General features: G+C 38.0%; 1 protein-coding gene across 26 annotated transcripts in view; it reads left to right on the forward strand.

Moving 5' to 3' along the window:
* DTNA (dystrobrevin alpha) overlaps positions 1-26,681 on the forward strand; it is a 397,669-nt gene that overhangs the window by 82,538 nt on the left and 288,450 nt on the right. For 23 of the 26 annotated variants that reach the window (XM_059895342.1, XM_059895345.1, XM_059895340.1 and 20 more), the window contains exon 1: positions 21,695-21,893. The exons of 2 other annotated variants lie outside the window; for them this stretch is intronic. The gene's annotated coding sequence lies outside the window, so the exon portion shown is untranslated. Of the gene's footprint in view, positions 1-21,430; positions 21,502-21,694; positions 21,894-26,681 lie in introns of those variants that run through there. One more of the 26 variants, XM_059895343.1, reaches the window with a different exon arrangement.

A 26,681-nucleotide genomic window follows, 5' to 3' on the forward strand; every position in this document is an offset into this window, starting at 1 on the left:
GTAAATCTCATCCACGAAAACATCCTCACAGAAATATCCAAAATAGTGTTTGACCAAATATCTGCGCATCTTGGGCACCCAAGTTGACACATAAAATTAACCATCACACACATGTTCCCTTAGCTCCCTGACTAACTCCATGTTCCTCAAGAATTAGTTCTCCCATCTTTTCCTCAGAAAGCCTTCCCATAAACCCATCCTCAGGTGGAAGTTTGCTTCCTTGAACTAAATTCCCAGACCACCCTTCTGTAATGCCCCTCGCTGGAACCTAGCCCCTGAGCATGGGAATTTTTCACTTTTTGGTTCACATCTGTATCTCTAGGACCTAAACTGTCACCAACTATATCGTAGGCACTCCATAAAAAGCTGATGAATGAATGATGGAATGAATTGCATTTAATTTCTGTTTGTCAGTCTTACTTGAAAGCAGAGACAGTCTTAACTACATTTTGTACTCAATAGCTAGCATGAACTAAGAGCTCAGTAAATGCTTCCTGAAAGAATAAATGGGTAAGTGACCTACCAAATGCTTGCTGTGTATCTTTCCTTATTCCTGATTAATTTTATTTTCTTCCAATAATTCAAAAAACTTTATACAGATTCTCATTGCTCTATGGGTGGAGAAACTATACTAGCAACTAGGATTACAAGTCAGAAAATGCTGGTGGTAGGAATCAGACATCAGCAGTTTTTAAAGTCCTGCAGGTGATCCCAGTGGGTGGGAATCCTTGTAGTACTGGGTACAGTTAAAGTGGGGAGGATGTTAAGGAAGGTTAAAAACCGTGGATATCTCTGTGGAAGGCAGGGCCAAATGGGAACACCAGAAAGGAGGCTTTGAGTGGGCTCCAGAGGAAGAGGGAAGGACACCTACAGAGAAGAGAGAGAAATCTTGAAAAGAAAGTTCTGGGATGTTTTGTAAGCACTCTGAGTATTTACCATGCACCAGGCACCATGCTAACTGCTTTACATGCACTGGACCCCCCCTTTTTTTTTAACATCTTTATTGGAGTATAATTGCTTTACAATGGTGTGTTAGTTTCTGCTGTATAACAAGGAGAATCAGCTATACGTATACATATATCCCCATATCTCCTCCCTCTTGAGTCTCCCTCCCACCCTCCCTATCCCACCCCTCTAGGTGGACACAAGGCACTGAGCTGATCTCCCTGTGCTATGCGGCTGCTTCACACTAGCTATCTATTTTACATTTGGTAGTGTATGTCAGTGTTACTCTCTCACTTCGTCCCAGCTTACCCTTCCCCCTCCCTGTCTCCTAAAGTCCATTCCCTACGTCTGTGTCTTTATTCCTGTCCTGCCCCTAGGTTCATCAGAACCTTTTTTTTTTTTTTTAGATTCCATATATATGTGTGAGCATATGGTATTTGCTTTTCTCTTTCTGACTTACTTCACTCTGAATGACAGACTCTAGGCCCATCCACCTCACTACAAATAACTCAATTTCATTTCTTTTTATGGCTGAGTAATATTCCATTATATATATGTGCCACATCTTCTTTATCCATTCATCTGTCGATGGACACTTAGGTTGCTTTCATGTCCTGACTATTGTAAATAGTGCTGCAATGAACATTGTGGTACATGTCTCTCTTTTTTTTTTTTTTCCTAACATGTTTATTGGAGTATAATTGCTTTACATTGCTGTGTTAGTTTCTGCTTTATAACAAAGTGAATCAGCTATACATATACATATAACCCCATACCTCCTCCCTCTTACATCTCCCTCCCACCCTCCCTATCCCACCCCTCTAGGTGGTCACAAAGCACCGAGCTGATCTCCCTGTGCTACGTGGCTGCTTCCCACTAGTTATCTGTTTTACATTTGGTAGTGTATATATGTCCATGCCACTCTCTTACTTTGTCCTAGCTTACCCTTCCCCCTCCCTGTGTCCTCAAGTCCATTCCCTACATCTGCATCTTTATTCCTGTCCTGCCCCTATGTTCTTCAGAACCATTTTTTTTTTCTTTAGATTCCATATATATGTGTTAGCATACAGTATTTGTTTTTCTCTTTCTGACTTACTTCACTCTGTATGACAGACTCTAGGTCCATCCACCTCACTACAGATAACTCAATTTTGTTTCTTATTATGGCTGAGTAATATTCCATTGTACATATGTGCCACATCTTCTTTATCCATTCATCTGTCGATGGACACTTAGGTTGCTTCCATGTCCTGGCTATTGTAAATAGAGCTGCAATGAACATTGTGGTACAAGACTCTTTTTGAATTATGGTTTTCTCAGGGTATATGCCGAGGAGTGGATTCCTGGGTTGTATGATAGTTCTATTTTTAGTTTTTTAAGGAACCTCCAGACTGTTCTCCGTAGTGACTGTATCAATTTACATTCCCACTAACAGTGCAAGAGGGTTCCCTTTTCTCCACACCCTCTCCAGCATTTATTGTTTGTAGATTTTTTCATGATGGCCATTCAGACAGGTGTGAGGTGATACCTCATTGTAGTTTTGATTTGCATTTCTCTAATGATTAGTGATGTTGAGCATCCTTTCATGTGTTTGTTGGCAATCTGTATATCTTCTTTGGAGAAATGTCTACTTCGGTCTTCTGTCCATTTTTGGATGAGGTTGTTTGTTTTGTTGATATTGAGCTGCATGAGCTGCCTGTGTATTTTGGAGATTAATCCTTTGTCAGTTACTTCATTTGCAAATATTTTCTCCCATTCTGAGGGCTGTCTCTTTGTCTTGTATATGGTTTCCTTTGCTGTGCAAAAGCTTTTAAGTTTCATTAGGTCCCATTTGTTTATTTTTGTTTTTATTTCCATTTCTCTAGGAGGTGAGTCAAAAAGGATCTTGCTGTGATTTATGTCATAGAGTGTTCTGCCTGTGTTTTCCTCTAAGAGTTTTATAGTGTCTGGCCTTACATTTAGATCTTTAATCCATTTTGAGTTTATTTTTGTGTATGGTATTAGGAAGTGTTCTAATTTCATTATTTTACATGTAGCTGTACAGTTTTCCCAGCACCACTTATTGAAGAGGCTGTCTTTTCTGTATTGTATATTCTTGCCTCCTTTATCAAAGATAAGGTGACCATATGTGTGCGGGTTTATCTCTGGGCTTTCTATCCTGTTCCATTGATCTATATTTCTGTTTTTGTGCCAGTACCATACTGTCTTGATTACTGTAGCTTTGTAATATAGTCTGAAGTCCTGGAGCCTGATTCCTCCAGTTCCATTTTTCTTTCTCAAGATTTCTTTGGCTATTCAGCGTCTTTTGTGTTTCCATACAAATTGTGAAACTTTTTGTTCTAGTTATGTGAAAAATGCCATTGGTAATTTGATAGGGATTGTCGTGAATCTGTAGATTGTTTTGGGTAGTATAGTCATTTTCACAACGTTGATTCTTTCAATCCAAGAACATGGTATATCGCTCCGTTTGTTTGTATCATCTTTAATTTCTTTCATCAGTGTCTTATAGTTTTCTGCATACAGGTCTTTTGTCTCCTTAGGTAGGTTTATTCCTAGGTATTTTATTCTTTTTGTTGCAATGGTAAATGGGAGTGTTTCCTTAATTTCTCTTTCAGATTTTTCGTCATTAGTGTATAGGAATGCAAGAGATATCTGTGCATTAATTTTATATCCTGCTACTTTACCAGATTCATTGATTAGCTCTAGTAGTTTTCTGGTAGAGTCTTTAGGATTCTCTATGTATAGTATCATGTCATCTGCAAACGGTGACAGTTTTACTTCTTCTTTTCCAATTTGGATTCCTTTTATTTCTTTTTCTTCTCTGATTGTCACGGCTAAAACTTCCCAAACTATGTTGAATAATAGTGGTGAGAGTGGGCAGCCTTGTCTTTTTCCTGATCTTAGAGGAAATGGTTTCAGTTTTTCACCATTGAGAACGATGTTCCTGTGGGTTTGTCATATATGGCCTTTATTATGTTGAGGTAGGTTCCCTCTGTGCCTACTTTCTGGAGAGTTTTTATCATAAATGGGTGTTGAATTTTGTTGAAAGCTTTTTCTGCATCTATTGAGATTATCATATGTTTTTTTTCCTTCAGTTTGTTAATATGATGTATCACATTGATTGATTTGTGTATACTGAAGAATCCTTGCATTCCTGGGATAAACCCCACTGATCATGGTATATGATCCTTTTAATGTGCTGTTGGGTTCTGTTTGCTAGTATTTTGTTGAGGATTTTTGCATCTATGTTCATCATTGATATTGGTGTGTAGTTTCCTTTTTTTGCAACATCTTTGGTTTTGGTATCAGGGTGATGGTGGACTTGTAGAATTAATATAGGAGTGTTCCTTCCTCTGCTATATTTTGGAAGAGTTTGAGAAGGGTAGGTGTTAGCTCTTCTCTAAATGTTTGACAGAATTTGCCTGTGAAGCCATCTGGTCCTGGGCTTTTGTTTGTTGGAAGATTTTTAATCACAGTTTCCATTTCTGCCCCTTGTTTTCATCATAGCCTTGCAAGTTACTTTTTTTTTTACAGATGAGTAAATTGAAGTTTTGTATAGTTTAAGTTCTTCAATACCTTACATCAAGTGAACAGAACAGCAAAATTTCAAGTCTATGGTTGTATGGCTACAAAGTTTATCTTCTCTCCAGTACACCAGTGGTTCTCAATGCCAAATGCACAGAAGCACCCCAATTTATGCCCCACTTAAGATCTGTTGTATCAGGATCTCTGGGTAAGAGACCCAGGTATCAGTGTTTTATTTTAAATCCTACTAGTGTTTCTAAAGTGCTGCCAGGGTTGAAAACCATGACCACAATCACGACGGACCCTCCACCACTTTGCCAACCTTCCCACCATGGGCTCAAGGTGCTCTCATCCAAGAAAAGAGACTTGACTCAATCAGTTTATACATGGCCTGCTCCCAATTCAGTTAAGGGAGCCTGAATTTGCCAGGTAATTTGAAGTGCTCTTTATAGGTATCTGCTTTGATGTTAGTGAGAGTTTTATCTCCCGTTGTTACTTTGAGTTAATAAATGGATTACACCATGCCCAGGCTCTGACTCTCCACAAAGGGCGCTGCTCAGTGCCACTCTGCCTTTGTGAGTTTTATAACACAGCTGGTGCTTTACACATCCTACTCCATTCCAAAAATAGTTAGGTAATGCTGGGCCACACACACACACACATGCCCCACAAATGAATCAGGGCATGGTAGAAGTCATGAAGCAATTGTTAAGTTTAATATCAGATTTCCTTCTATTAATTTTGAGGACACAGAACTCATTTTTCTTTGTATTATAGAAATATGTAGGTAATGTCCATGGTCGCTAACTTCACCTGAAATTGAATGCATTTGTGCAAGACCCTGATATCATATCAAAATTCAGTCAGGTATTTTGATGCATGATACGTATGTAAAAGATTAAACTGATCAGTTTAATCTCAATCCCAATAAGAAAGATTAAGGGGAAAACACAGTAAAAACAGATAATATAGGGTAGAAGATCTCTATCCAGGCTGCACATTAGAACGTAGGAGGCCTTTTAAACGAACAGACACTCAGAATCCACCCCCCAGAGATTGATTAGATTGATTCACTTGGTCCCTTTGGAGCCCACTCATTGTTATTTTAAAAGCTCTGTGGATGATTCATATCTGCTGTTTCTTACCTTCCCCAGGCCTTCCACTGTTGTAAAAGATGGGTATTACGTGAGAATATTCTGATTCACATATTTACTGTCAATGACGGGAAGGATGATGATAATGATGATAGTAACTCTAATTGAATTTGCTCTTACAAGTGCTTTACATATAGTAACTCATTTAGTACTCACAAGAGCTATTTTATGGGAGCAACATTATTATCATCTCTTTGCAGATGACAAACAGGTGTAGAGAGATTAAGTAACTCACTGGAGGACTTGGCAGAAGTGGAACACGAATCCAGAGTCTGGCTTTAGCACGCCATCTTGTTACAGCCTCCAGTGAGACCATGAAATAAGCTCCATGATATCATCCCAGCTCACCCCTCAGGTTCCCTTTCCCTTTTCCTGATTTTGCAGGGTCTAATCTAGGTTCACGTTCACCGATCCCAGTAATGGTGATAAGGAACATGAGATTCCTCCACCCTGCCATCTAACTCCTACACCCAACTTTGCAGTGGGACAGCACCAAGTCTTCAAGATTCAAGGAAGTACTGCTTGCTAGGTGGCGAATCTGTTTTGGAAAAGGAAACATTTTTATTTCTCAATACAACAGAAAAAATTTAAGGCTTTGGAAGCAGACAGATAGAAGATCAAAGTTATGTACCTTTATTTATTAATCCTAATAATCCAATTAATTTAATCTGACACTCTTTCTTAATCCATTTAATAGACATACTAAATCTTAAATCATAGTATTTTAAAAAATTAAGTGGAATAAAATATATAAAGGTCCTTGGACATAGTAGGCACTCAATACACATGGGTTGCCTCCCCTTTAACCCTGCTCCCATTTCACATATACAGTTAGCTTCACACCTAGGAATTTTGTTCAGCTTCTAAATTACTGCTTTCCTTTATTACTTTAACCTCTAGGTTTAAAAATGCTGTATGGGGCAGCCAAAATTGTCTATGTAAAAGGTCTACCAGGTAAATTAGTGAGCTACTTAACAAAACTTTAGGGCCCTAAAAAAATTAGGAACACAGATTGCTTCTTAAAACCCTATAAACACCAGCCCTCTGCTACCAATCCATCCAAATACCTAAAATCCCCGCCTTCAGATCTCACTAAGGAACTGTTAGAAAAGATTGCCTTTGTCTAAATAAAGCATGTGTCACCTTATTTTGCTTACAGCTAGCTACATGTCAGAACCTCCATATGCCATTACCATTAACGTGCAAAATGAGAGCAGGTGAAAGTCTGGAAAAAAAAAAAAAGGGCAGATTATTTTTTGTTTTAAACAAATAAAATCTTACTTGAGCACACTTCAACCGTAGCCTTAAACTATAGGGGAAAAAAAAGATTTTGGCAAACCCAAATAGCCTTTAAAGTTTCAAATGTATCTAGTTGCTATATAGTTCATGAAAAATGCCTATTTTTCTTAATATTTATGGTGGTCTGGTTAATCAAGTCATAATACGATACTTTTACTACTTAAGAGTACAGTGAAATGGAAATCATTCTTTTCTATAGGTATCTGGCTTTTCATGGGGGCATGGCTGATACTTCTATCTGCTATGGAATATTTCTCCTCTCTTTCTAAACTGTTTCTTCCCTAAACAGTTAATTTTCTGTGAGGTTTATTTCATTTTCTTGATACAGTTCAGTCATTAGTTTCTTGTCAAGCTTTTGAACCTTGCTTTTAATCTTTACATTTTCTGATTCTAAAGATGCACAATTGCTTTGAAGAGTTTTAATATAATATGTAAGCTCTTTTATCTTCTCTAGCTAATTTACTACATATTTGATAAATTTTTCAGAGGTTTGTAAGGAAGCATTTGCTTGAAGGCATATATGTCTTCAAAGCTTCCCATCCAAGTGGTTCCAAGTTCTGACCCTTTTATTATATTCAGTTCCTACTGACCATCATCCATGTCATCTCCAAGGATAGCAAACAAATCTGTCATCTTCAACAAGCATTCTATCAGATTCTGGACCTGATGATGCTTCTTATGTAGAGATTTTTCCAAACATACCTTTGCGTTTTCAACTGTCCCTCCACCCCATGTTTACTGAGTTTACTTACTCTCTCTTTCCATCCTTTACCCCCATATGAAATAGTTTTAAACTTTCCTAAAGATTGGAATTTTATAGAAACTTTTCTACAATACTATCTATAGTTATGTTTTACTCTTCTGACATAAATTTTAAGGTTATTTTGGCTTAAGTCAGTTGTGATTAGATGCGTTCCAATTTAACCTTCATTGACTATATTGTATCTTTCTTGTAACATTAATGGCCACACCATCATGTTCTGCATATTTAGCTTTCTTTCCCCCATTTTTTCCTAGCATGTCTATTTTAACCTCAATAAAAGGTAGGACCTATTTCATTTTTAGATATCTGCCTCCATACTCAGCATTTCAAATAATTTTGTTTCAAGTCTGGCCTCCAAAAAAGAGGTCTCCAGTGTTTCATATTCTTACTTAAAATGCTAGAGTCTGTCATAAATTTTAACTTTTTCTTCACCTAGGACAGAAAACATTCTGTACAGCTCTTTGTTCCTAATAGCTTTCAGCTATAAGAAACCCAGGGATACCTGCTCATACCATCATCTCACAGGGGAAAAATCTCAGAGTCCTGGACCTGGACTCACACCTGCAGATATAGTGCTCACAGCCTTGCACAGTGTCTACAGGATAAGCCTGCAGTAAAGCTGTGTGCCTGTTAGTGTGACCTCTGTGGGACCAGTGGCTGCTTCAGAGCTGTAGACTACTACTGGTCACAACAGACTGCGGGGAACCCAGAACATTCCACTCAGAACCAAGGCAACAATTGGCAATCAAGACAAACCGTAGGGAGGGGGTCAAGGATGTGGACACCTTCCCTCTCACTACTGTCCCATGATGGAACACAAAAAAAAGTAGTGATATTTGTATGACCTCCAAGGAAAATGGGTGAGGATGTTTCTGACCCACCCCACCTGGAAGCCACAAAGGATAAGCAATCCATGTATTGTCACACCTGTGAACCTTCCAAACTTGCTGGCTGTCAGGAAACTCTCCTGCCCATCTCATGTGCTAAGGCTCCTTTTTCTTTGTACCAGACATCTAAGCTTCAGTCCAAGAAATGCATCCTGCCTTGAACGATCTCCCCAGAATACACCCCACCCCCAGTTTATTGCTTGTCATTAATAGTGTGTGTGTGTGTATGTGTATGTATGTGTTGGGCATTAGAAGGGGTTTTGCTTGGCTTCATATAGCAACTGTAGATTTGTCCTTTCTCCTTTTAATTCTATTTTTGCTTCATGTGTTTTGAAGCTCTTTTTTTATTTGTATGTCTTCTTGATGAATTCATCCTTTTTTTTTTTTTTACTGAAATCCCTCTTGATCTCTGATAATACACCTTGTCTTGGTGTCTAATGTGTCCAATGTTTTTTAATATAGGCACACCAACATTTTCTGATATAACTTTTTGTATTCTTTTACTTTCAACCAATCTGTGTTTTTATACTTAAAGTGTATTTCTTTTAAAAAAGCATATAGTTTGGTCCTTCCTTTTTACTCTGTTTGATAATGGAGTGTTTATTCCATTTATATTTAATGTAATGTTTGCTATCATTAGATTTAAGCCTACCATCTTGATATTTGTTTTCTCTTTGTCTCATCTGTTCTTTGTTTTTGAGTTCCTTATTTCTTTGCCTTCTTTTGAGTTAACTAAATATTTTATCTCCTCTATTGATTTTTTTAACTGTATCTCAGTGGAATTTTTTTTTTAACTAGTTGTTTCTTGAGATTTTAAAATATGTATCTTTAACTTATTCCCTACTTTCAAATAATATTTCTGAAAGAACAGTCTTAAGAACCTTATAAAAGTATAATTCCCTTTACTTACTTGCTATCCTTTTTCTTTTTATCATATATTTTATTTATTCATAGGTAATAAACACAAAATATATTATTATTTTTGCTTTAAATAGTCATTAGTTTTTTTATGTAGATAATAGATAGATAGATAGATAGATAGATAGATAGATAGATAGATAGATGATAATTTGTAAAAGGTCTTTGACACTTACCCAGATATTTATTCATTTATCCATTTTAGTGCTTTCCTTTTTGTAGATCCAGGCTTCCATGAGGAATAATTTCCTTTCACCTTGAAAAACTTCCTTTCTCGTCTCTTGTAGTGTTTATTTTATAGAAATGAATTCTCTCAACTTTTGCCTGTCTTGTTTCACCCTCTTACTGAAAGATATTTTTGCTGAACAGAAAAGTCTATGTTAACAGGCGGTTTCCTTCAGCATTTTGCAGATATTGCATTGTGTTATGGAATTCAATATTTTAGATGAAAAATCAGACATTATTTTCAAAGCTGTTCCTTGAATATGATGTCTTTTTTCTCTGGCTGCTTTTAAGATTTACTATTTACCTGTTTCTTAGCAGTTTAATTGTAAAATGCCTCAGTGTGTTGTTGTTATTGGTTGGTTGTTTGGTTGGTTGGTTTCTTTGTTTGTTGTTACATTTATCCTACTTGGGTTTCACTTAGCTTTTTTCATACATGGATTGAATTCCTTCAATTTTTGACAAAACTCACCTATGATTTCTTCAAATATTTATTTTTCTCACATCCTTCTGGAGGTACAGTTACACATATGTTAGACCATTGGATATTGTGTTACAGTCACAGATTTTCTATTCTGTTTTTTCCCTTTTTCAATTTGGATGATTTTATTGACCTGTCTTAAATTTTACTGATCCTTTCTTCTGCTGGGTTCAGTCTACTATTCAGCCTACTGAATGGATTCTATATTTATGATACTGTAATTTTTATTTTTATAATTTCCATTTGGTTCTTCCTTATTGTACCCATATCTCTGCTGAAATTCCCCAACTGTTAAATGTGTGCTTCCCATTTTTCCATTATATCATTTTAACATATTTAATACTTGTCTATTAAGTCCAACATCTGGGCTGTCTGTGGGTCTGCTTCTATTGCTTATTTTTTAATTTTCATTAGGGGGTCACATTTTTCTGCTTCTTCACGTGTTCTACATTTTTTATTGTATAGTTTGTTATATTGTATAGATTTTGTATAGGTATTGATAGATTTTGTAGAGATATTGTATAGATTTTTTATAGTGTTCTATATTTTTATTGTATATTGCCTTCATGGGTAAAAGAATAGTAGTAAAATAATATTTAACCTCAGAAAAGGGCTCACTCCTTCTATCAATCAGGCTGCTAATATGTGTGTATGTGTTGGTGGTGTATGTTGTGTGCAGGGGACTGAATCAATCTAATATGTGCTAGATCTGAACCTGGGCTTTTCTACAGCTTTAGTTAAATCCCTACCTCAATAGGACCTTTCCTTTAGGTATACTGAGCTTGGCAATGCTCTGGAGATGTCTTCATGCCTAGCCCAACAGCCAACATTTCTGAACCACAGGAAATCTCTCCCTCCTTTACACTCCAGCTCCCAACTGTTCAGGCTTAAAGACCTCTTTCGCCACCATGTTGCCATGACCCCCAGCCACTGGAGAGCTGGTGCAATGAACAGAGTGAAGACCTCGTGCATCTTGAGGGGATCTTTGTCAGCTCTCCTGCCCTGCCCTAGCCTGTCTCAACTACCCCCAAGCACTCAGTGAAAGCCTGCAGGAAAGGGTTGGCAGTCAGATACAGATTCTCTCTGTGGTTGGGGTGCCTCAGGATTCTAATCTATGATACCAGGCCATTTGCACCTGTTAAAAGTTTGCTAACAGTTGGGCTAGTTGTCCTTACACGCCCCTACTCCCCCTTCCCATGTGATGAGGGTGTTCCTCCTCTCACCATGTCCCCAGGAGTGATAAAAGCTATAGAATTCTTCTCTCCAAGGAAGGGTTCATCTCATTTTGGAAATTAATTAATCTAGGTTTCTTTGGGTCCACAGTTCTTTGGTGGGTTATTTCATACCTACTGCATTCACCTCCCCACAATACCCTCCAGCCACCCCTAAGTCTTTAAGGTGTGCATACAAGAAGTAAGCCCACCTTGGGAAGGCAGACCTGGAAGCAGTCTCAAGGCCTTTGGGACAGAGTCCCAAGTACCAGCACATGCTGAGAAGAGAGTTACTGGTTCTTTTTCTAATTCATAGCTCAGTGGGGAAAAACACAGGCAAAGGAGGACTAGAGCAGCAAGGCCCTCTGAATTGTGAGGCCCATGGCAGGGCCTTCTCTCCTCGCTTGGCTGGGTCTGAGGGCAGTACTGATGAAAACATATTTAGTATTTTGGAGATAGGTGGGAAAACTTCATAGAGAGAGGACAAATATGGATGGAAAATGATGGATGCTAAGGATGACCTTTGACTCTTTGTCCATGGCCAACTCTTACAGCTGTAGAAATCATAGAACGTATACATCTTCCCAAGAGTAGAAGGTAGCTTCAATGTTGATGAGATACTCTTAAAGAAATAGGGTACAGTATATCTTCTAGAAAGGTAATATCTCCAGATTGACATATTATAAGGAGCAGAACTAATGGGTTAAATGAATCAAGACAAAGCTTGCCTCAAATAATAAAATACACAAACTTGGCCCACATGAGAATGACTATGACAACTTAAAAGGGAAATTACTTCATTGTCAAATTTACATTGCCTTCCAATCGAAAGCAAGCACAAAATAACTGCTGTGATAAATTTAAGATAATTTACTTCTCTTGATTGGGTTATGAGTTAATTGATAGTTTAGGTAGAACTTCAGTTACAAAAGAATTTATTTTTAAGCTACATAGTTTTTACATATGAAGGAATTATTTATAATTATATGTGTTCCTATATTTAATTCCACAGATATATAATGAAAGTTTTAATGTAAAGGACTACAACAAACTTCAGAATAAAAAGATAACTTTATTTTAATTAAATGTTATTTTTCACTGTGTCTGATATAGATAATTGTATACTTTGCTGGGATTTAGCTGTCATTTTAACATCGGATATGTTTGTAGAAAAGTATGAAATATTATGTTGCCTCCCCACATACATGCACAATTGCTGAATTTGTTGGGATCATTTTGGAGAGAGGTTGGAGAATTTGTTTCCTTTTTAAAGCAATGCTGAAGAGTGAAGGCAGAGAGTTACAGTTAATATGGTGACTGGAACACGTACTTAACTCCACCCTCTCCCTCCCAAAGAAATCCTATAGTGACAGTAAACAAAAAATACTCACTAGAAAAAAGAAAACAGGAGAGCCTACAACACAGGGAGCTATTGACATAGTATTTGGAAAATGGAAAGGGAATGGCTGAGCGGTACTTGATTTAGCTGAGCAGAGATGTGGAAAGCCAGGTGCCTGCAGAGGAGATGCCTACATAGATGGGAATGGAGACTCCCTAGAACGCTGGCAAGGCTCAAGGACTAGAAGTCTGTTGAAGCCAGAGGTGAGAAGTGGAGCTGAGAGCAGAACTTGGTTGAAAGTCTTAAAAAGAGTAGTTGGACTCTGAAATCGCCTCTTCCACCCTGTACAGCCTGGCAACTACCTTTCCCTCACCTTGCAGGAGACATGGCGGGAGGGGTCCTTATTCTCTGGAGTAACTTAATTAGAGAGGTTACAAACAGCAATATTGGAAACAGTGGCAGGTGGGGGTGAGGTGCAACACTGAAATCTGGTGGATTAAGTGGAAATCTGCATGCTGAATAGTGGTAAACTCCTCTCAATTTCAAGCCTTTTCACCCAGCTTTGCTTCCAGGACACTGGCAACTGAGCTTGTCCCTTCTAGATAGGACATTGGAGGGGGGCTTCTCTAGAGGATCTGACTACCCAAGGGGGCAGAAACCTAGTTACCCTTGAGGGTGTTTCAGTGAAGGCTCAGCTTTGTCTAATCCCTTTTGGTAATGTCGTAACGCCCATAACACAGTGGCTGGGTGGATAGTGAGGGAATACCAGATGTGGGGAATGTCTCTAACATAACAGAGACCAAAACACACAAACAAACAAAGAAGAAATTGAAGCAAATAAAGATTGCAGGGAAGAGATGAAAGCTTTTTAAAAAACCTGAAATGTATATAGTCTTTGATATCAGAAAAGAAATTGTGTCCATGAAACAAAACGTGGTGTAATAAAAACAATTAGAGACAAATAGAATTCTTAGAAATTAAACATATGTTAGCAGAAATAGAATATTCAACAGAAGAGAGACGAGGAATTATTCCAGAGAGGAGGTGGTAAAAAGATGAATATAAGAGAAAAGATAATCAAATTAAGGGATCAGTCTAAGGGGTCCAACATCCAACTAAAAGGAGTTTAGTTTCAGAATGAAAGAACAGGGGAAATAGAGCTCAGAAATTGCTTTAAAATAAAATTTCCCCAGGAATTGGAGGAGATGAGTAAAATTTCCTTGAGTTTCAAACACAATCAATGGCGTAGGGGCGGGTGGTAGTGGAAATGGGGGACCATACCAAAGTGTACTGTCATGGGATATTAGAACACCAGGGATAAAGAAGAAATAATATTTGGATGATGGAACAGAATGACTTGTAAATAACAGCATGAGGAACTACATGACAGTGAAGAAATTCCTTGAAATTTCTGAGGGAAAAGTATTTCTAAACAATGAATTCTGTAGTCAAGCTATTGATTAATGGAAGAAGAGAATAAGGATATTTTCATGCATTCGGGTTCTCCAAAACTTAATTTGTCCTGAGCATCTTTCTCAGGAAGTTGCTGGAGTTTATGCTTCCTCCGGTCACCCATGGGGGAGTCCATCAAGAAGGCGAGAACAAAGAACCCAGCAAAGGGACTCAATACCGAAGAGAAGCAAAAGCCAGTCCCGCGATGACAGCTCAGAAGCACTATTGCTACAAAAAGGACCAGGGTGGGGAGAGGGTGGGGGAGGGGGTAGACGGTATGCAGACAAAAATAGTTGATATGTTTGTCTGTATTAAGAGGAATGTTACACGTCTATTGGAGAGTTTGAAAAAAATGTAATGATAGGCAGATAGAAAATTAAGCAAACAAAAATATGACACAACCACCAGTGTCAGGAAAAAGAAAACTGTGTAAAAGAAAGGAAATGGACTCATATATCCCATGTGGTTTACATGTGAACAATATATACGTAGCCAAAATAATGTAATCACTGATGAGTGCTTCCCCTGAAATTGTTGTGTAATAAAATTGTGAGGATTAAGGAAAGGAAAGTGTGTGTGTGTGTGTGTTTGTGTGTGTGTAAATGAGAATGAGGAAGGGAGGGAAAGAGGGAGAGAGAGGTTGAGAGCACACATGCTGGAGAAGGTGTGTATAAGAACTAAATTCTTATTTTCCATAGTAGGAGGACAATAGATAATATTGACATTTGAAAAAAATTTTTTAAATAGGAGTACAAGAGCATCATTTAAGAATATAGACTGATCGTCATAATTACCAGTTACGAGTTGATGGTCATTGTCTCTGGGATTCTAGGGTGAGGAGGGATGGGATTGGGATGGGACATTCTTTTAAGCTCTATTATTCTACATGGCTTTAAAAAAATATGTGCATATTTTTTAAAAATATATTACCGTTATACTTTTAAAATAAACTGAATGCAATGAATTCTAGTGCTCAAAAGTTTTCAAGCTAAGCTTCCCAGATTCCTGGAGGTTTCCACAGGGACTGCTTAAGGAAGAGGCGGGGCCCCAGGTTTCACACCTGAGTTTCTGCTAAAGGAGCTATGCCTTGTCATTGTTAAGTTTCAGTGAACTATTTCCTTTGAACAAAGGGTTCCCTAGTGAAACAACACCAACAAACAAATTTGAAAAGCACTGATGAGTCACATGCTCATCTGGAGAAAAACTGCTCCCAAATAAATAAGTTGGATATAATAACCACCAGACTGCATCCAGCTTGCCTATCACCTGTCATTTTCTTTTACCACATACAATAGAATTGTCCTATTTCCAACTCTTGATAAATCTCAAGAGGCTTGGAGTAGAACCGATATGGATTATACATGTGATTATGAAAATGTGCACAGATTTGAAGTGATGACATTAAATACATTTTCAAGGCATCAGGTATGGCACATACTGTCAGAGCTCATGTTAAGTGGTATCATAAGGTGTATCTCTCTGTCCCTAGGATGAGGTTGGATATTCTAGTTTTGCCTAGTGATTGTGATATATTTATGATTGTGCTTTAATTAGGGTTGATTTTGGTCCCACAAAGGAAAAATACCCCTACCCCAGCTTAAAGGAAAAGGTACAAATAAAATCTGTATTTCTAATATTAAAGATAATCCATATCTTTTGTAAATGTGGAGTATTGATTGTTTCCTGGGCTATAGAGCTTCTCAAAAACAAAAAAACATCCTTAACTCAGTGAGTTTAATTTGGGGAAAGATCAAATGCTGAAACACATACTCCTGAGAAAGTTATTCTCTCATCAACCAATATCTATCTATCTCCCTCTTCCCCTCCCACCACCCCTGCCACTTACAATTTGAAATGTTGTACCTCTTCTGTGGGCTTCCATTATTTCTCAGTCTAAAATAACTAAAAGTTTCTTTGAAAAGTACATATAATTTTTATAAAGTTTATATAAAATACAATATAAAATATATTCATTTAATGTATTTTATATATTCTTATTTTATATGTATATCTCATTTGATGTTGACAACAACTCTTTGAAATTTGTATGATTGTTCTCATTGTGGAGATGAGGAAATAGTGGCCGTTGGAATTTGACCCCTCCCAAGTTGCATGGCTAATGCGGGAAATGCAAAAAGAAATCTACATTTTCTGATTATCATTCTACTTGGGCCAAACACCTGTTAATTAATAAAAAGACTAATCTTTATCAAAAGCATACACATAACATAAAAAAATTCCGTATTACATATATAGGATGACTAACTAGTCCTGGTTTGCCTGAGACTTTCCTGATTTTATCACTGAAAATCCTGCATCCCGGGAAATCCCTTAGTTCCATTCAAACCGGGATGGTTGGTCACTTTACATGTAGTGCTCAGCCTAAGAGGCTATAATGGCTACCTTTTATGGGAACTGAGAGTGGTACAGGAAATGAAATGCAAGGAGAGGAAAGAGATCGAGATAGTTTATTTAGACAAGGGTGAAGATAATTTCTTACCCGTATCAAAGAAAATCAATTTTAGCAACCACAGCAATAGGACAAAACAATTACTGCAACTTTTCAAAAACTTTCATGTAAATAAATATGTCTGTAGCTTCAAGATCCATGTCAGTATCCAAAAGACACACAAATATGACACTACCAGATATTGAACAATAAAGTGTTCCATGAGAAGAAATCATAAAACACACAGCCAGATGTCCTAGGGCCAAACTACCTAATCCTCCCATTTAGACCTTGCTGTCCTCAAAGTCTGCCTCATTCAAAGGTGCTGCTCCCCAGTCTGGCTTACAGTTTGGTCCCTGCTTCTGCTGTACCAGATTCTGTTCCCCCATCCCTTCCCTGTTCTCACCGGTGCCTTTAAGATCACTCTTTTTCTTGGGTATTTCTCTTGATGCCCTTTCTTCACATTAACCTAAGCCCCTTTAAGCTTCTTCTGTGTCTCTTTCCACGTTGGAGAGCCTCCCCATTTCCTGTCCACTCCCCTCCCAACCCACCTGCCACAAAAGAGACCCTGAGAAGAGAAATAGAGATGCCTCTCCAAGGACAAGGAGGAGAGAGAAGGAATGAGGAAGGGCTGCAATTATCTTTATTTGAATATCTTGGGTGTGTGTGTGTGCCTGTGTGTGGACCCATAAATCATTTAGATAGGATTCCTTCTGGCCTTTATCTTGCCTTCTAGTGCCCACAGGTGTTCTAATATAGTTGAAATCATGGGGCATATGCATTTATATGCTAAGCGTTAACCCATGTCTTTCTGTTGTCATCAAAACTACCATTGTTGGGCTTCCCTGGTGGCACAGTGGTTGAATCTGCCTGCCAATGCAGGGGACACGGGTTCGAGCCCTGGTCTGGGAAGATCCCACATGCCGCGGAGCAACTAGGCCCGTGAGCCACAACTACTGAGCCTGCGCGTCTGGAGCTTGTGCTCTGCAACAAGAGAGGCCGCAACAGTGAGAGGCCCGCGCACCGCGATGAAGAGGGGCCCCCACTTGCCACAACTAGAGAAAGCCCATGCACAGAAACGAAGACCCAACACAGCCATACATAAATAAATAAATAAATAAATAAATAAATAAATAATAAGAAACACTGTTCCCTTTAGCTATACCCTCCTATCTGCCATTCCCACAGCCCTACACCACCACTAATCTACTTTCTATCTCTATTAAAAAAAAAAAACAAAAAACCAAAAAACTACCATTGTTCCCAGTTATTTTCCACCAAATATGATATTATAATTAGTAAATTTATACATATGGCCCTTTCCATAATTAGGGCTATTTTCATACCATAGGCATTCAAAATGAGTGCCCAATTTCATCTAATTTTGTAATTGATCAGCATTTAATAAGATTATACGTAGTATGCTGCCATTTTGAATCCCTTCCATATCTGTTGTTAGAACCCCTATATATATATATATATATATAGTTTTTCTACTTTTTTCTTGGGCAGTGTCTATTGTAATTACTTTTCAAACAACTACTACTTGGATTTATTATTTTTTTCCTCAGGGGAAAAAACCCCACAATTTATCCCCCTCCCCCACAAAAAACAAACTCACTTTTGTATAATGAGTGTCTTAGTCCATTCAGGCCACTATGACAATATACCATAGACTGGGTGGCTTACAAACAACTGAAATAAGCAACAGAAATTTATTTCTCTCAGTCTGAAGACTGGAAGTCCAAAATCAAGATGCCAACAGATTTGGTGTCTGATGAGGGCTTGCTTCCTGGATCATAGAGGCCCGTCTTTTTGCTGTGTCCTCTCATGGTGGAAGGGACAAAGAAGCTCTCTGGGGTCTCTTTTATAAGGGCACTAATCCCATTCATGAGGGCTCCACCCTCATGACCTAATCACCTCCCAAAGGCCCCACCTCCTAATACCATCACATGAGAGATTGGGTTTCAACATATGAATTTTGTGGGATACAAATATTCAGTCTATAGCAAATAGTGTATTTTTTTAAAATAATTATATGTAAAAGACAAAATCATCCACAAAACTATCAGCATGAGAATACAGCCTATGCCCGTGTCTTAAGGACGCCAGGGAGGAAAAAATAACAGGGATCATTTGCTTTTCATTGCCCAGATTTTTCATACACACAGATGCCTCCCAGATCAGCTAAAACCTGAGTTTTAACACCTTGTTCACCCCTCAAGGAGACTGCTACCAGCATTTGCCATCCATAGAACAGTGCTAAGACAGTCTATTTCTGGAGAATGGAGCAGAGATTAACTGCTTATTCATGATAAATCAAGGGTATTTGATTTGCCTGTTACATGCCCAGTTTTCTTTGGAAGCAAGCCCTGGAAGCTATTTTTTCTGATCAAATCCTAACTCTCATGTTAGTGCTTGTGAAAGAGAAAAATAACATTTACTCATGATAAAGACTGAGTTCTAGCCATTATAAATCTTATCAACTGCCGCATGAAGGTTAGGGGGAGAAAAAGAAGAAAAAGAAATTCCCATGTGCTCACTCAACCTTGGATTTAGACTCATGCCACCAGTACTGCTGCACACTGTTCTGGAATTTCTGTGATTGAAACAGATGAAAATATAAAAGGAGATAAAGTTGGGAACCTATGGAGATGTTTGCTTGTTGAATGTTGTACTGTAAGGAATGGCCAGTAACATTTCAATAAAGAAAATTGTTATAGTTTACTAGTTAATATGAATTATTAGGAGGGCCTAATATTTTCTTTATTTCTCTTAGAAGCCAGCAAGATCAATAGAAATAAACTTAGCAGAATTTGCCATGTTGGTGTTTAGAGTCATTCACTCACACAGACACAAAATGTATAATAATCTTTTTTTTTTTTTGCTTCTATAAAGGTGTTCAGTGCCTAATATACCTTCCATATAATCTTTTGGTTAATGGCTTGAAAAGAGATATAATTCCCCCCCACCCCATTATCTAAAATATCAGCCAACATATAACAATTTTCCATTGGTTAAAATATACACTTTTACACAAGCAATCGTTTGCTTGTTTCAACAAACATTTCTTAGGTGTCGGTTGTGCTAGTGTTCACTCAACGGTACAGCATAAGTGAATAGTGTGGCCGAATGTGAACCAGATGACCTGCCGCCAACTCTGTCCACTCTTAGCTCACACGTGTTTTGACACCATCCATTAGCCTTGGGGAGAAGTGTTTTGATAGAGGGAGGAAGAATCACAAAGACAGGGATGTGTGCTCTCTGGGTGAGTGGTTATTTCTATTTATTTCTGAAGTTATTCGGATATCCTTATCTATCAACGTTACCTACAGCTTGAAATTTCCCTAAAATAACCAGTTTGGGAATAAGAATAAGGAAAGTTTCTTCCTCCTCTCCCTCCTTCTTTCAATCTTTTTTTTTTTTTTTTTAAAGGACATCTAGTAACAAGGCTGAGGAGTGAGCAGGTTGGTAAGATCAGTCTATATGGGGCATCAAGATATCACCGAAATAAATTAGCCATAGGATGCCAGTTAATCAACTGTTCACTCACGGTTCCCTAAAATGGTCTTGTTCAGATGTGGTAAAAGACCACCTAGAACAGAACATTTAAAACCAACCACAGACAAAGAGAAAGGTTTCTTTTTGGGAGCCACCCTTTGCCGTTGGGTATTTTCGAGATGTCTGTACAAGTTGCTAGGAGCAGCTGTGGCCACAGCACCACCCTGAGCCCAGCCAGCTGACATTTGCCTGGAGCTGGCAGAGACAGCCAGATGAGATCTGGAAACCCCAGAATGCCTGGGGTTGTGGTTTGTCTGATTGCCGAAATTATAAATCCTCTATCAGGCCTTTCAAGAAGTTGTCTGGTCCACAACATTGCACGTAATACACTCACTATTTTGAACAGGGTGAGGTAAATTATTTTCAGCAGCAGCAGATCTTTTGATCCCAGTGACCACGAAATAAATATTAAATACAATTTTAGGAGTGATTTAAAGGGACTCCACATTATTCATTCTTGTCAGATCCTGTTTGAGAAAATGTATTTTTTCCCCTCATTTCCATTGACTCAAGTTTTCTCTGTTCAGACATGTGTGTGTGAGTGGGGGGTGTGGGAGAGTATTGTACATGGCCAGCCCCACCCAGGCCTCACCGAAGTTTACAAGACGGTCCTGGAAAAGAAGACTTGACAGGGAGATAGAAGTGTTTCCTGCACCCTCTCCTCCTGCTGTCTGCAATATAAAATATAGGACAGGTGAAAGCAGTTTTTTCACAATTCCTATGAGCAAGGTTTTCTCTCACAGAAAATCCACAAATGGAATAGTTGCCCTTCAGAATACCTTCAAGCATTCAGCATGACCATGGCTTCCTCTAATGGGTCCCAACTCATTTACTAATAAGGAAATTCAGCTTTTAACCACAGATTTGCCATTTCCCTTTTCTACTGCATCCATAGCCATTTGGGGTAACATTATAGGTGAATATTCAAACATAAATGCTATGCAACAACAAAAATATTTGTCATGCTCCCAAATATTTGCCCCGTTTCTCCTCAAAGTTAAGGGGGAAAAAATCCAGAAAACTTACTTGTTTGTATTGTGTATACCTGGGAAGTTTTTCATGCTGAGTAACAGAACACAACTTGAGCTGCCTTGCTTTCTGCTTCCAGGAATGCCAATCAGAGAACATTCTTTTTCAGACAGCCAAGTTTGGAAGTCAGTTGGTTTCTGGTAGGAGGTAGGGGGAGGGGATGGCAGTGGGAAAAGCACAGTGAGTCCTCCGGCTGATCTTCAGTTTCCAAGTGTTTCCGCAATAGCCATCAATGAAAGCATCTCCTTTTACCCACGTGGAGACAGGTAAAAAGACAGCTGAGTAAATCAGTATTAGATGTAGCAACGAAAGCTCAGTCAGAGCATGGAGGGGGGTTAAGGGGGTGGAGGGGGTGGAGGGAGGGCTTTTGACAGCCTGCCATTGGTGAGCTTACCAAAGGCATCTGCCAGTGGGACTTCAGTGGAATGTGAAACCAAATCATTTTCAAGTTAAAGATAGACACAGTATACACCAGGATCTAGAAGCTGGATTTTAACCTCGTGTCTCTCCCTAGAATTTCAGAGAGTCCTGTTGTGATCTCTGTTGTAATTAGCCATTTGGTTAAGGTTTATTCTTTACATGAATGTGCTAAGAATTCATATATGTTCGGGATGTACTGGAATTAAAAGGATTTAAGAGATCATGTACATACTCTAGGGTAAGTGCAAAGATGTTGCTTCTCTGGGAAGGTTAATGTTGCATTTTTCTTTTTATTTGTGTGAATGAAAAAGTGATCAGGGAGATTTTCCAGTGTTGTAACTTTGTTACCTTTCTTGAGATATTTGGCGTTTTACATTTTGTGAAGTAGAAAGAAAGTATTTCAGCTTAGTTTTGAAGATGACCTTGCACTTCTAACTTCAGTTTGGCTTTACCTTTACTTACTTTTCCCTCTATTAACTCCTTAAACCCCCTGCATTTCTTGAATTACAACGTCAGTAGTTAAACATGTCACAACACCGACTAAATGTTATTCTGTCCATGATGCCATTGGAGGTGACTGTATTCTTGTGAGATGGAGTTATTTCCCTTGCTTGGTACTATGGCATTTTCTAATTTAAAAAAGGAAAAAAGAAAAAAATAATAAAAGTAGGGGGGGCGGGGAAGTTGGTAGAAAGTGCATAAGGAGCTGTTGGAAGATATTCTGTTTAAAAAAAAAAATAAGATGAGAAAAATAGGCAATTTTCCATTGAAGAGAACAATTTATTAATAGAATTTATTTTTTGGTGTTGCCTCATTAATTCCAAGCAGGTTCTCCTCCTCCAAAAAAGCTGATATTTGCTAAGTGAATAGAGGCGTTCTGATTCTACAGAGCTTGAGAGTGGAGGAGGGAGAGAGTTGTCTGATTTGCTGTTGCCTTGCTATGTGCTGAGGATTTCAAAACTTTCTTAGTTAAAAGAAAGAATGACAAACCTTAGTCCTCTTCATGTTTTTGACCATGTATAGGTTTTGTTTCTTGTTTTGTCCAGTGACCTCTCGGCTCTCTTAGAGACAGCTTTTCCAAACTTGCACAGCATTCCTTCTGAATAAATACTGTCCATAATCGTCACAGAGTACATGGTATGAATTGGAAATTCTACTTTATATGGGGAAAATAAATGTGCTGATGTGCTTATTACAGAGCATGGGGCTGAACAGTTGTTGCACGTAACTGGCCGGGTTTTGTTCTGTCAAATCAACCAGAATCTAATGAACTAAGTTGGCTGAACTAGGTACGAACAATGAATGATAATATGGATCTTTCACTCAACTTTGATCAGAATAAATAATAATACCGCGTTACTCTTCTAAAATGAAAAATGAACATAATGAACATGATACTGATAGAGTCACTTAATTTTACAGTTTTGTTAGATCACGGTTAACCTTCCCTAATATCTATAATTAACCCATTAAGTTGTGAAAGTTGCAGTTAATTTTCACTTCTCTGCAAGTGGATGGCACGTTTGTATATTTTCCCTGGTGACATTGGATGCCGGTCCCCCTTGCTTTACCCGGCTGTGTCCTGAACTGTTGACAAGAGGAGGGAGCCTGGCAGGAATCATAGGTGTCTCCAATAAATTTGGGAGAGCATGCATCACACACACCAGGACACACACAAACACTTACATGTAAACTTACCTTTTACTTAACTAACATACTTCTGATTGAATTATGCATACAAATAAAATTATATTAGTATGGGGCTTTGTTTTTGTTTTCAGTGTGTCAAAAGAAAACCAAAAAAGGATACAACATTTAAAAATTCTAAAATGTAAGAATTTTAGACGTATGTGGCCAGATCGCGTTGACAGGAGAAGGGGCCGATGAATATCTCTCTGCTGCTGCGATGTCCCTGCGGACATCGTCAAGCTTGGATTTTATTTCTTTGAACATAGTAAGTGTAGTTGTTTTATAATATACATCTGCTAATTCTAATATCTCAAGAGTTACCAAGATTTGTTTCTATTATTATTGCTCCTGTCAGTTCTCAGTCTTGTCTTCTCATTTGCTTGGATATGTTTGACTATCTGCTGGAAATGTATTTTCAAAATTACTTGTAGGGATAAGTTGAGACCTAGTGGTGATGATGGTCTCCTCCAGAGAGGACTTGGGTTTGCTTCTGCCAGGGCCCCTGGATCAGACCAGAATCACCTTAGTCAAAGGTGATTAGTCAAGGCACCCCTGTGCAAGGAGCAAGGCTACAAATCTGTGTGAGGAACGGTTGATTTGGGGTTCACCTCTACCCTGAGGGAAGATATGACCTTTTGAGGTCCCAGGTGAAAGCTGGGTTAGTTTATTAAAGCCCTCACCTGAGGACCATGGGCTTTGATGTTCCACCGACACCCATAAGGCTGCCCAGCATGAAGCTGGTTTCTCAGACCTTTTGTTCCTGATACTCAGATACCCAAGAGCAAAAGCTTTCAAAAATTAGTGTCTTTATCTGAGTTCTGGTCTTCTCTTGAATGTTCCTGTCTTCACCATCTTATTAACTCTTTGCTGTTTTTACATTTTAAATGTTTTTGATTACCTCAATGAGAGTGTTGGTCCAAATGATCTCATTACTGTTACCAGAAATGGAAAGTCACTCTTCTGCTTTTATAGTCATTTGTTTTAAAGACTCCTCATTCTAGAGAAGGTACCAGGCAGTCTGCTGATATCATTGATCATTCCAGGTCATTTTTCTGATTTGGGGTTTTGGTTGTGGCCTGATCTGTTGAGGCTTTTGTGGAGAACTTCACAAATGCAAATTTCTGATTGGAAGAATTCATGTGTTCCAACCTGCTTTGAGCTGTGAACAGTACTTAACGGTCCTTTTATTTGTCCCTAGCTGGCCCCTTTTCTTAGTCATCTCTGTAGCCTCTCAAGCCACCTCTACTGCCATCACTCTCAGCTGTTGACCTTGACTCTTCACGCTATCCCTTGGCCTATATGCAGCATCACCACATTTCACAAATTATCGTAAATAAATTCCTTCCTTTCCCTTCTCTCTGCTCTGTTTCAGGTGCTCATCACCTCTCTTGGATATAGTATGGCTCCCAGTTGGTCTCCTGCCTTTAGGCTCCAACCCCAGCACATCTCCCATGCTGGGACCAACACACCCATCTTCTAAAAGTCCTAGACATGAATGGATTCCCCCCCTACTTAAAAATCTCTTGTGGTTCACCATTCCCTTCAAAATGCATTCCTTAGTATGTCTTAGTATGTCAGAAGGCCTCAACCTGTTTCTCTAACATCACCTCCGCTACTTCACTGGTTATCACCAGCACTTTAATCACACATCGTTCCTGCCTCCAGAATATTCCATACATGATCATATTTCTGTACTAGTCTACCTACTAGTTTGTTGGAGTTTTTTGCCCAGAATGCTCATTGTTTACCTCCTTTGTGCAAATCCTACTTCTCCTTCAAGGTTGATCTCATAAGTCACTTTCACTGTCCTGGCAGGCACTGTATCTTACTCATTTTTGTATTCTCAGTTACTGACACATAGAAACCATTCAATACATATTTAAGGAATGAACAAATGACTATTTCGAGGAAGTTTTCCCTCAACAGTTCCTTTCTTACTTTATTCTTTTTCCTTCTAAACATCATTATTCTTTTGACCTTAGACTCCTTGTCTAGAACAGTGATTGATGTCAAGTAGATTCAATTAAAAATGTTTGTTTGGTCATTGTTGTTTTGGTAAGGGGGATGTTATCTATTTTCATTTTTGCCAAATGAGACTGTATACCTTGATTGTGGTGACAGAAGAGATGATAGATGTGTAAGTACGATAAATTAGTTGTATGTTATCAGGGAGATTCATAATCAAAAAGAAAGTCATAGAGTTGGAAAACAGACATGTTTCAACAAATCTAGCCCAGAATGCTGAATAGCACAAATGGAAAAAGTCAATGTGACACAACTAAATTAAAATCATCTCATTGCATACACCTGAATCTGAACCATCAGAAAACATTGGATTATTTTCAGATCACAGTGTGTGCTAGAAGGAAAGAAGTTGCTTGTTTATGTGATACGATGTTGTGACCCTAAATCTTAAAGTTGGTTAAAATTTTTCCCTAAAAATTTAAAGGCCTTAAACTGCAGTATTAATCATTTTGCTATGCTAAGTTAAAAAAACTACATTTACTTATTATAAATTGAATATAGTTGGTAGGAGTCAGAGGAAGAGAAAATATAGCTTATTAATTCTAAGGGTGTTTAACCGATTTCATATTCCTCAGATCATTTATAAATTTTTCACACACTTATTATATGACTTTAATATGCCAACTCCTGAGATTTAGAAAAATAAGAAACTTGGTTTCTATTTTTTCTTATATAGGGCTCTTTAACCTCCACAAAGACAAAAGCCCTAATATGGATAGGGTCAAAATTTATCTTAAAATTTTTTTGAGTCTAATCAAATGTTCAAAGTCAATATTTAGATGAGAACCCAGATTTCTCCATCACAAAATATGAAAATATAATATTATTGACCTTTTTTTGCTTCATCAATGAAAGAAATTAAGACTAGATCTTGAAAACTGGCAGATTTTAAATTGTAACCTCCAAGTAGCTGAGCTAATTTGTCTTATGAATTTAACAAATCCCTATCAAGCTCCTACCTTGTGCCTTAACTGTGCTTGTCCTAGACAATGAAATTATTTACTTAGCCCCCTTCACTGGACACTGACACCAGAATATGTTGTGTTAAAACAATGGGTGTAATTTACAAATTGCTTTATATTATTCTCTCATTTATATTCTTAATTTATTTGCACTAATCTCCACTTGTTAAAAAGTCACTTTGCCTTTCCTCAACAATTTGTGTTTTTCTCTCAGAAAGGTAAGTTTTAAGAGTTTGGGGATTGCTTTTATTCTTAAAAATCTCATATTTAGCAGATATTTTATTATAGAATATTTTAAAGAGACCTAAACAAATTCTAAGAAAAAAAAAGCTAAATAGAAAATGTATCCT

This window comes from Balaenoptera ricei, chromosome 14 (genome assembly GCF_028023285.1).
Source record: "Balaenoptera ricei isolate mBalRic1 chromosome 14, mBalRic1.hap2, whole genome shotgun sequence".
Taxonomy (NCBI): domain Eukaryota; kingdom Metazoa; phylum Chordata; class Mammalia; order Artiodactyla; family Balaenopteridae; genus Balaenoptera; species Balaenoptera ricei.